The sequence below is a fragment of the Talpa europaea genome (assembly GCF_964194135.1).
Source record: "Talpa europaea genome assembly, chromosome: 8".
Lineage (NCBI taxonomy): Eukaryota > Metazoa > Chordata > Mammalia > Eulipotyphla > Talpidae > Talpa > Talpa europaea.
The window spans coordinates 105869214-105881735 of NC_140075.1; positions in this window are offsets into that span (position 1 = coordinate 105869214).

Consider the following 12522-nt stretch of genomic DNA (forward strand, 5'->3'; position numbering starts at 1 on the left):
GTGGCGCAGGCAGTTGAGTGCCACACTGTGAGGCTCTGCATCCTATGCTGCACCGATTCGATCCCAGCTGGCCAGCGAGTGTCCCACATGATGCAGCAGACCTCTCCTGTCTTGCCTGCTGCTCCCCTCAGCAGTGTGTTTCATCAGTCTGCCTGTTCTGTTCCCTGCTCTGTCTTTGGTGAATACTCTCACCCTCCCACGCATCTGGCCTGTACCCCAGTTCTTGTGTAAATAAATAAATAAATCTTTTTTTAAAAAGAAAATGGAATATAGATACTTTATAGTAATGGAAAATTAATTTCTTTTTAAGCACTGATAATACCAATCACAGGTTTATTCATCATTGACTCCATGCTAGTACTCAATTCTCATTCTAAACGTGTGAGGTATTGTCTTTGTTTTAAGGTTGTAGAAAAAGAGGAAGTAACTTGTGCAGTGATACACATCTAGCCAGCCATGGAGCAGTCAGCTCAGAAAATCCACTTCCACTCTTTGGTACTACACTTCACTGTCTTTCTAAAAGGAGTCATAGATGAAATAGATTTTTTTCTTACGCTACAAACTATGTTGACAGTTTGATCTTTCCTTCCATATACATGCTTTCCATTTGCATGTTTCAGAAGATTGTATTGCAAGGATAAACATCCAGGAGAAAGAATGGAAGAGAGGAAGAGGTGAGGGAAAGGGAGGGAATTAATTTGATTGCACTGATAATATGGTCATTAAGAAACTGAATATCATGCATTTTGACAAATAGACTACCAGTCCTTAGGAAGAATTAGCAGCAAACAAACTTATAGTTCATCAATACTTAAAAGCAAGATGTAAAGAAAAAGTATGATATATATATTTGAAATATATTCCTAAAAAATTCAAAGCTATTTTATCACAACTGATTTAAATTCTTTTCTCCATAACTGACCAGGATCTATATGAAAATAAAAGCATATACAAGAGAGAAGTACGGGCATATTTGAAGGAGATAAACTATATCCCCTTCTTCATTAAAATGGCCTCAGAATCTCTTCTTGAAATATTGATTATGAAAGCTTCAAATGGTCAAATTTTCTATTTAATAATGGCGGTCTCAAATGCAAACACTTGTTTAAAAAATTCTAGCTTTATGAGATTATTCTTTATCAAAGCACTAATATAATTTCAAAGAGCTACTCTATTAAGACTAATAAAATCTGGATAATTGACATCATTACAAAGTAATGTTAATGTCCCCATTTTTCAAAATTGTAGCCATCATTATCATAAAAATTATTTCACAAGAGACATTTTGCATCTGACATATATAATAAGGATGGCCCTTCACTTTTAAATTTTTTATGGTAGAAATTAGACAAAAGAAAAATTGTAGAAATTTTAACTGATTCATGACAATTTCTGTACATTTTTTTGAAAACTAACTTTTGCGTACAAGATTTCATAAGAAAACAACTAAACTTTGGCATGTTGTTACTACAATCTGATTACTTTTTCTACTATTTATAATATGTCTAGTTTGAAGAATTTATCATCTGTGATTTGGTATTTTAATACTGATATAAAATATATTGTATTTCAGTTTGACATAAAATTGTTATGTTAAATAAGTTAACATTGCTTAACATATGTTGGTTGTATTTCAAAATGATTTGGCTTCCTTTAAAATGTCAAATTGTTGAGTCATTTTTAGAATATTCTAGTAATTCACTTAGACAACCTGGGTTGTAGGTGAATGGATAATAAGAAACAGCTGGGCCAGCTATTCTGCCTCATGAGATATCATTATAAAGGAGAGAGGTTTAGAGATGCAAATTTATAAAAAGTTAGAATAAAAATGTACCACCAAGTCTCAACCCAAACTGATGTATTTTGTAGATGAGGAAAATGTGGCCAAGATAATGACTCACCCAATATCACACAGTCAGCTTAGAATCCAAGTCTGTTTTTCTATCCAAGGTATCCTCTACTATGCATTACTATCTGTATGAAAATATGTTGTAAAAATATCCCAAAAGTATGATTCTTCTAATAACAATTTATTTTTTCTCAGAAAAAAATGAACAACGAAACATATACACACACAGTTTCTCTGAGATACTAACTTTCCAAATAAAATAAATCAAAAAATATTCTGACAAAGTTAACTGTAAAGCTGTAGCTAATCTCAGCAACAGACAGCAGTAGATTTCTGGATGAGCTAAAATCCCATTTCATTTTTTTTTTTTTTTTTTGACAGTGTAGGCTTCTGGTGCTTTAAAGTGGTAGCACATTGAATAGTGACCAGCCAAAAATACCAAATGATAATCTCTGTAATTTGCAGATTTTGCCTTATTTAGGAAAAGGGTCATGCTGATATAATTAAGAATCCTGCAATGAGGAAATTGCCCTGGAATATTAGATGTACCCTAAAGGTTGTCATGATGACCCTTATAAAAAAGAGGCAGGGGATCAGACGCAAAGGGGACAGTGATACAGGAAGAAGGTCAGGGGATACTGTCACAAGTCAGGTATATGTGGGTTCTGCAGCGAAACAGAACCATTAAGATATGTATGTAGAAAGATTTATTTTAAGGAATCAACTCACATGACTGGAGAAGCTTATGAGTCCAAAAACTTACTGGTGGGGGGAAGTCAGCAATCTAGGCAATCAGGAAAGATTGAATCCAAAGGCAGACTGTAGAATGGAGAAGAACTGATATGGCAAATGAAGTTTGAAGGCAAATTTCCTCTGGAAATTTGGGGCTGTTAGGGGAGACCAACTTACATCATGGAGGACAATCTGCTTTACTAGACGTTCATCAGTTTAAATGTAAATCTCATCTTAAAAACAAATAAACAAACCCTCACTGAAACATCCAGCATAGAGTTTGAGCAAATCTGGGCACTAGATGACACATCAAAAAATCATCACACTAAAAGATGGAAGAAGCAGGGAACAGTTCATCTCCTAGATCTCCTGGCAGGAGCATGGTTTTGCTGAATGTGGGATTTCTGGCCTCCAGAATAGTAAAAGAATATATTTCTCTTCTTCTAAACCACCAGATTGGTATGAGTTTGTTATGACAGACTCAGGAAGCAAATGCAGATGTGTTTTGTATTTCCTGTTGCTTTGGTTCTTTTACTTTATCTACTTTTTTGTGGCTTTCCACCCAAACAAAGATCATTTAAAAGTCAAATTCAGTCATATGAATTTCTAAGTTTGTGATGTGAAATACCCAGTGGGACTTAGTATTCCAGTCCCTATTCATTTCTGCCCCATTGCATTAACCACTGCCACATTCACAAGGTCTTTCAACAGTAGAAATGAGTCAAACTGCTTTTGGGTAAAAGTAAGTGAAAATAAACTTCCCTAAGAAAATTCTCTTCATGGTTGAAATGTAAATAAAGCAAAGCAATTTGAGGAAGTTTACTCTAGTATGGAGTTGACAGTCTCTAGAACCAAGAAATATATATATATATATATATATATATATATATATATATATATATAATTACTTTAAATTGAGTTAACAAGGTTGAACTTTTCAGTCAGATTCATTTGAGTCAGAGTATCACCTCTTCCTTGCATACCTTGATCAAATATTTACCATTTTATAAGTCAGTTTTCTCAGTACTTATATTAAAGTTATTGTGAGGCTAAAACATAGAAAATAGCACCAGTGAATAAGATAAAGTTGATCCCAACTTAAATCCTCAGTGGGAAGTTACACAACCCTGCCCCCCCGCCCCCCCACCCCACATTCCATCTACTTGTCCTATAGTAAGTGCTATTTCAATATTTTCAGGTATGTAGATAAATAATTTTAAAATATAGCACTTAAAAGAAATAAAAATAAAATACATTAGGAATGAATCCCATAAAAGATGCAAAATAACCAGCATACAGTTATATAATTTTACTTGTAGCAATTAACACACACTTAAGTGCAATGAGAGATAAAGTATCTTTAAGAATTTGAAAACATAGGGCCTCCCTAGTGGCACAAGGGTTAAAGACAGCACTACCAAGGTACCGACAGCCATTGTAGCATGAATTTGATCCCTGACCGGCCAGGGAGCACCCACTTGGTGCAGCAGACCTCTCCTGTCTCATCTGTTGCTCCCCTCAGAAGTGTATTTCAGTAATTCTGCCTGTTCTGTGTCCCACTCTCTCTGGTGAATCCTCTCACCCCACACACATCTAGAATGTACCCCAGTTCTCGTATGCATAAATAAATAAATTTTTAAAAAAAGAATTTGGGGCCTCCCTGGGTGCAGGTGGTTGAGCACTGCACTGTGAAGCTGTCCGCAGCCTGTGCAGCACAGGTTTGATCTCGGCCGGCCAGCGAGAATCCCACATGGTACACCTGCTGCTCCCCTCAGCAGTGTATTCGATCAGTCTGCCTGTTCTGTTCCCCATTCTGTCTCTGGTGAATCCTCTCACTCTCCCTAGCATCTGGCCTGTACCTCAGTTATTATATAAATAAATAAATCTCTAAAAAAAATTTGAAAACATGATATAATGATCTTCCTTCCTATCAAAATATTAAATAATCTAATTCTAGACAAAATCCCGATGGGAATTCCTATGGAAACAGCAAAGCTAATTCTAAAACTTAGATTGGACAGAAACATTCAAAAATAGCAAAGATATTACTAAAAAAAGAACTATCTCGGGGACCGTCCTGATTGATGACAAAGCATATTATAAGCTTATAGTAATTACAGAAATCTTCCCATTATGCATCGCCTGTGGGTATGTTGAATGATATGGTCACGTTGGAAACACAATTTGGTAGTTCTTCAAAAAGTTAAACATAAAATTATCAAATGACTCAAGAATTCAATGCCTACTTACATATGCCAAAGTAAGGCCCACACAAAACTTGTACATTAGTATCCATAGTCACATCATTTATAATAGCCAAAAAGTGGAAATAAGCCAACCATCTACAAATTGATGAATGGATAAATAAAAGACCTTGGGGCCTCCCTGGTGGTGCAAGGGTTAGAGGCCACCTATGAAGCAATTCACAGTGAATGGAGCACAAGTTCGGTTCCCAGCCAGCCAGGGAGCAACCCACATGGCGCAGGAGACTTCTCCTGACTCGCCCGCTGCTCCCCTCAGCAGTATACTTTGGTCAATCTGCCTGTTCTGTTCCCCACTCTGCCTCTGGTGAATCCTCTCACCCCACCCCCACACCTCTAGCCTGTACCCTAGCTCTTATATGAATAAATAAATCTTTAAAAAAAAAAGGCCTTATGTCCATTATCACCACTATTCATAGGCTTAAAATGTATGAAATGTTGCCAAATGCCAGAACGTGGATCAACTTTGAATATGTTACCCTTAGTGAAAGAAGTCTGTCATAAATGACCATATATTATGACTTTTATTTATTTATGCATACAAGAGCTGGGGTGTAGGCCAGAGGTATGGGGGTGAGAGGATTCACCAGAGACAGAATGAGAAGTAGAACAGTCAAAATGACTGAAATACACTGTTGAGGAGAGTAGTGGGTGAGACAGGAGAGGTCTGTTGTGCCAAGTGGGTCACCTCCCTGGTTGGCCGGGGATCGAACTCATGCTACAGTAGCTGCAGATAGCTTCATAGTGCTGACACTTAACCCCTTGTGCCACCAGCACCAGGGAAGCCTGACTCTTTTTTTTTTTTTTTTTTTTTTTGAAGCAGGGTACAGCCCAGATGCGTGGGAGGGTGAGAGGATTCACTGGAGACAGAGAGGGGAACTGAACAGACAGACCGAAGAAATACACTGCTGAGGGGAGCAGCAGGTGAGGCAGGAGAGGTCTGCTGTGCCATGTGGGACCCTCACTGGCTGGCCAGGATCGAACCTGAGCTGCAGAGACTGTGGACAGCTTCACAGCACAGCGCTGAACCGCCTGTGCCACCAGGCCCTCATTTTTTTTTTTTTAATGAAATACAGGGAAGAGAGAAAATTATAAAGAAAAATGTTGATTTCTTAGGCCAAGAGAGTGGGGTATATTGGGTAGGAAAAATCAGGGAGTGACTGTTAATGGGCGTATGATTTATTTTAGGAAAGATTAAAATGTTCTTAAATAAATCATGGTGATTATTGCATAGCTCTGTGAATAAACTAAAAAGTCTTTGCATTTTTATGTTTTTAGTGAACTGTATATATGTCAGTTATAGCTCAGTAAGTAATTAATACTGAGAAGAAGTAAATTAAAAAAAAAAAAACACACAAAAACTAGGGTCAATATCTCACAAACCAAAGCATTCAAATAGCTAAACTTGACACAGTAGTGCTTTGAGTTTTTACATCAGTGGGAAGGTAAAGAATAACTCTAAATAGTTTTGAAACAATTTGCTATCCATGTTGGTTAAACTCTTAAATTTCTAAAAGCAGTCAAAACCCCAGCAGCTTAAAGAGTGACCTTATTAAAAATAATAAACTAGGATCTATTTAATTATATGCTGCATTAGTAACTGTCACTGGAAAGCAAAATTGAGCAGGATAATATCTAAGTAAGTGGGAGATTAAGAAAGGGGAGCTGTGCTAATGAAAACTTAGCTCATTAGTAATGAGTAATAACATAATGTGAAAATACTTATATATAAACCAAGAAAAATAAACGTGGAAGCTTAGCTTCTTAAGTTGGTAAGAGTATGGAAAAACTTTATTTAGACTGGACTAAATTCTGGTTCCTTTCCAGTCTTTGAAATTGAATCAACAGACAGAATGAAAGGTAGTTGTTTTTTTTTTTTTTTTTTTGATAATTATCTGTAGTTTGGATTGTTACTTATCCTTTTCTAAAGTCCACTGTATAGTTTGACTTTAAATTTTTTATTCCCTCTGTTTGATTAGTATCTGGAACTACAGAAGATATTAGTGGTACTACAGGGGCCACAGGAGTATTCAAAATTCAGTCATGTTGGCTTAAAAACAAACATAAAAAAAAAATCCAAAGAATTTTATGTTAGGAAATAAAGAAACTGACACTAATGTGCACAAATTTTGTTCTCCCCCAAAATAATATTTATCAATTGGTGAAATTACTTCTTTAGACAAAAATTAGGGCATATGGTTGAACAAACAACTTATTCCAGGAGAAGGAATTATAAGAAGTTTGTAATCTTAAAGAATTATATCACTGTGAATTGAACAATTAAAAAATCACCTTTATTACATTTTTTTCTGTAACTATAACATCAGCTTATCATGTGTAAGATGTGTAAGGACAATGCTGAGTTCAACTTGTTATCAATGTATCATAGGGCCTAACATATAGATTTCAATTTGTTTGAATTATTGAATAAAATCTTGCAAGAAATTATAAATTGCCTAGAAAATCCAAATTGTTTAGTCATTTTACATTAAGGAAGTCAATTTAGCCTTAAAATAATCCTTTCTTTGTTGCAAAAGTGTTTATTGAGAGGAGCTATCCTTCTGAATTGTGTAAAGAGTTGAAGCAATTATCCATTTCACACAGCTCATGTCTAAAGTCAGCCAGATAATGGACTAAGTCACAGTGAAATTGGACCCTACAATGTTGCGGGTGATTGTTACAGATTGGCAAATGGTGCTGCTTTGCTATATCCCTACAGCAATACCTATTGTCTTAAAACAGAGGAACAAAGTCATGGAACTTAGTGTTACCAGTCAAGCAGGATTGTAGGGCCACCCATCATCCCCATACCTCTCTCTGCTTTTCTTCAAACTTCTCTTTTTTCTTTTTAGATTTGTTTATTTATGCATCCAAGAACTGGGGTACAGGCCAGAGGTGTGGGTGTGAGAGGATTCACCAGAGAGAGTGGGGGGCAGAACAGGAAGATCTACTGAAATACACTGCTGAAGGGAGCAGCGGGCAAGTCAGGAGAGGTCTGCTGTGCCATGTGGGTTGCTCCCTGGCCAGCTGGGGATCGAACTCGTGGTGCAGTGGCTGGCGATAGTTTGATAGTGTTGTCTTTAATCCCTGTGCCACTAGAGAGATCCGGATATCTTCAAACTTCTTAGATCAGTGACTCTTGAGTTTGAAAATTCTGTGAACCTTCTTAATAGCAAAAACCATGCCCTAATATACCTTTGGTAATGATGTTATCTTTATGTTGATATTCCTAGAAACCATGACTGCTTTGTTTGTTTGTTTTAAATAAAACAAGCTCTACCACTCTGCATTCAGTCCCTCCTTCAGTTTTTAATGCTTTAAAATAATTTAAATTGAATGAGTTTTCTGGACAAAGGCTAGTCTGCTGTCATACATGCTGGCTGCATGAGATTTCAGGGCACTTGACTTTCCTTCCAGTGTACAATGCTGTCCTCGGGTAAGTAGTGGTCTCTTTTGCTAACATGTACTTAGAGGTGAACTTTAACACATTTAATGTTATTGCAATAACACAGCTCATAATAGTGTTGGTTAAAACTGTGGTTTTCCTCCATCCTCTCCTTCCCCATTTTCTCTCCCTGTATCCCTTATATTCTCATTGGTGATTCATGACCTGCTATTATTTTTATAAGACTTATTGCAACAAGGTACTTTGTTCCATGAGTAGAAGAATGTGTGTGACAATACTTCAATGTATTTGTTTACATTTATTTTTACTTATTTTTATTTATTTATTTATTTATTTATTTATGACATTTATTTTTATTTATTTATGCATACAAGAACTAGGGTGTAAGCCAGGGGCTGAGAGGATTCACCAGAGACAGAGTAGGGAGCAGAACAGGCGAATCTACTGAAATACACTGGTTAGTGGAGCAGCGGGCAAGACAGGAGATGTCTGCTGCACCATGCGTGTCACCCAGAGATTGAAATCAGGCTGCAGTGGCTGGTGATAGCTTGCTAGCACTGAGACTTAACCCCTGGGTCATCAGTGAGGCCTCCACTTCAATGTATTTTTGAAGACCTACTTCTCTCAAAAATCCTCATGTAGCTTTATGCATATAAGACAGTCTGTGACAAATTCACACAGAACATACTCATAAATATATTATTTCATATTGTTGTAAGAAAACATAACACTAAATGTAATCAACAAATGTTCTCTGTGCTAAGATGCCTGTGTTTAAAACAACCACAAAAAATTGAAGAAACAATTATACTTGTCATATGCTAGACTCGAATCTACATTAATACAGTAAATGAAGAGGATAGAAAACAGTGATAATCAAATTGTAATAATGCTTCTCTAGCAATAACATTGGTACATGAAATATATGCATTGGAAGATACTTGGTTATGAAATATCAAGCCTGTCCTAAGATTTTTCATTAAGGTTATCATTTTTACTTATTTGCTATATACTTTAGTTAGCATAACTGGTTTGCATAGAATTGGAAGATGTAGAACAATTAAAAAGACACTCAGATGATCAAATTCTAATGAGCAAATGCATTCAGGTTCATATGCCTCAGCCTAAGAGCATATTTTGATTGTTAACAATGAGTTGACATAATACATTGACTTACTGGATTAATGTTGACCTTTTCCTAAAGGATTCCTGTCACAACAAATCCTATCACGCATTCATAGTAATGTAGTTGGAGGAATCAGCACTTGCTATAGAAGGGTCATGAACAAGTTTTAAACACTGATACTTGTGAAAGTCACAAAGCACAACTAAATTAAGATTAAGCATCATGTTCAGAGTAGATCATGAGAGATCATGAGTAATATTCTCCCTCCACCACTCCTTGAAAAAAATGAACACACCTTAATCCACCCCAAACAATGAATGTTACCTTATATGGCAAAGGGTTTGTAAGAATGTGTTAAAGTCTAGAAATGGGGAGATTATCTTGGTGGAACTAATGGGTGGGCTCAATGTATGATAGATACTTTACTTTACAAGACTAATCCATTTTACAGACACACTTGTATAGTGAAAATGTCATACTGTAACCCAGTAATACATTTACAATGTTTAATTTGTTCTAAAACCACATAATTTGAAAATTTTGACATATAACACCTATGTGAACAAAAGATCATCAGCTGATAAACATGCTGTGATTGACTCATAATGAACTGATGATTTAATAATGAAGCAGTCCTTGACTTTGCTTCCTGCTCAGATTTGTCTTACTTTTCTAGTCCTCTTGGGTGCTAGAATGTTCTGGAATTCTAATACTAATCCCAGCCAGTTCTTTAGTATGTCCCCAAGACCTTCTATGATGATTTTCTTTGCAAGACAGAAAATATGCAGAAATTCACCCTCACGATGTTCATTTTGCTTATCTGAACTCTATCCTCAGATCATATCACATTTCCTATATTATATTTCTGATAACATGTTATGCTCTGAAGATCATTCTCATTCTGAAACCCTTGTTCTCTGAAGTCTGTTCAGAGAGACAGTTCTATCCTGGTGGTTATTTAGATATAATGGACACAAATGAAAATACTCTACTTCCTCGCAGCCTTGAATGAAGCAACAAATTGTTTCTCAGTCTAAGTGTTCAAGGGCAACCAAAGATGCTAAACACTGTGTTTGTGATCAACAGCCTTCCCTGCCCTCTCAGTGAATCTCCAATGAGATAAGCCAGTGTCCTCCAGGGGGTGCATTCAGGGAAGGCATTCAAAGGTCTTGACACTGAAGTGATTCAGAAGAGCCCTGTCTAAAACAGGCTAAGCACAGATGCAGCCAGGATAGCTGGATACCCTGACTTTGCATGAAGCCACCCTCACTTACCGCTGTGTGACTGCAGTCAGCCATTTCACATTGCCCCTGCCCTGAGTAGTAATTCCTTACCTGTAAAAATAAGGCTAGAAACTCCACTGGGAATGAGGTTTTCAAATGAAATAATTTATACAAAAGACCTGCCACAATGTAAGTGCACAAAGCATTGGTGATGATGATGATGATGATGATGATAGGACTATCTGTATACTCAGGCTATTGCTATCTGCCTAAAATCCTTTCGTCACCAAGAAAGTCTTCTCCCACATTCCTCCCTAAGGCATGGTTTATCAATATATAAAGTTTTAATCTCTGAGGCTGCTATGAACTTCTGTTCAATCAAATTCCTTCTTCACACCCTTGTTGAAATAGCAGAATGTCACTGTTTTTGCAGGACTGTTAATCCCTGTGAAGGTCCTCTCATTCCTCTGCTTTCTGCAACAATTTCTCCAAGCAGAGGAAGTGACCAGAAGCCACAGAAACTTTTAGCTCCAAATTGCTCCTTGGGGAAATGATGTTGGTGCTTGAAACAAATAAAATAAGGTCATATGGGGTAAATGCCAAAAGTGAATATGTGTTGGATATAAAAATTTTAAAGCAAATGGTATTCCTCAAGTTGTAATAATGGTCCAGAGAAGAAATACGTATAAACATGCATTATTTAGTTTGACATTTCATCCTTTGCAAAGTGATTCAATGCTTCAGAGCCTAAAAATATTGTGTAATTTATTTAATATTTATATAGCAATTTACATTTGTTAAAATCTTCTAGGACATTTATTACCTTGTGATTCATACTTGCCCAGTGTACAACCTCCTGCTTACATATTAAGGGGGGATTTGAAATCGATCACTTTCTCAGTCTCTATATGTTGTCATGTAATAAATTAGATTAGACTCAATAGCTCTGTAACTCGTTAAGCTTCAATATAAGCTAACTGCAGTTCAAAGGAGACAGGCCAGCATCCACAGAATGGCACCATCTTAGGCTTTATTTGATCAATGCCCCTTCCAATGACAGCATTTGATTCTATAACTGAGACTTCAATCAGGATGCACAGGTTTAGAAAAAGCAGAATCAATATTTTGAATTATCAGCCATCCATCTAAACTTAAAGAATGACTTGATTTAGTTGGTTTTATTTAAGACTATTCAATGATAGTATTCAATAATTGGTCTAGAGCACTAGAGAGTAAACAATTATAGGAAATAGAGATATAAGGCAAACTTTTATATATCCCTTTTCCTATCTACAGGAATCAAGGTACTGGATAAATCTAAGTTTTGAAGAAAGAAGACAGGAATAAACTATGCAAGAGCTCCATGATCTGACGTCTGTTTGCAGCGTGTCACTAGAACTAAGCTGTGAATTACAACCCCCAACTCCTGCTTTCACTTTTGATAAGAAATTACAGAGCAAGGCAAATGGAGGATTGGATAATTGCAATGTAGCAGATTGTGTAGTCGCTTAACCTAACTGAAAGTTTTTAAGTTAAAGAACATCTTTAGACACTGATGATATTTACAATTCTGTTGATTAACACAAGCAATTATTATGTCTCAATAGGAAACACTTGTATTACGACTTCGTAATAATTTGTATAAATAATACTGTTTTGCCTGGATGCCAGCTTTATTAAAAATAAAATGCTAAACCCTTTTATATATGCTATATCATTAAGTAATTTATAAATTTTCTCTCTTTCCCATATGGTGCAGGAGAAAGCAAAGAAGTTTGGGCATCAGTCAATAACACTTTCATTGTAATATGGACTCTGCCTCATTCTAGATACGGCGGTGCTGAACTTCAATTTAGTCTTTGATGAAATGGGGCTACTATTACACACCTCTGAGAGTTCTTATGAGAATTCATTTAGGAAAATGA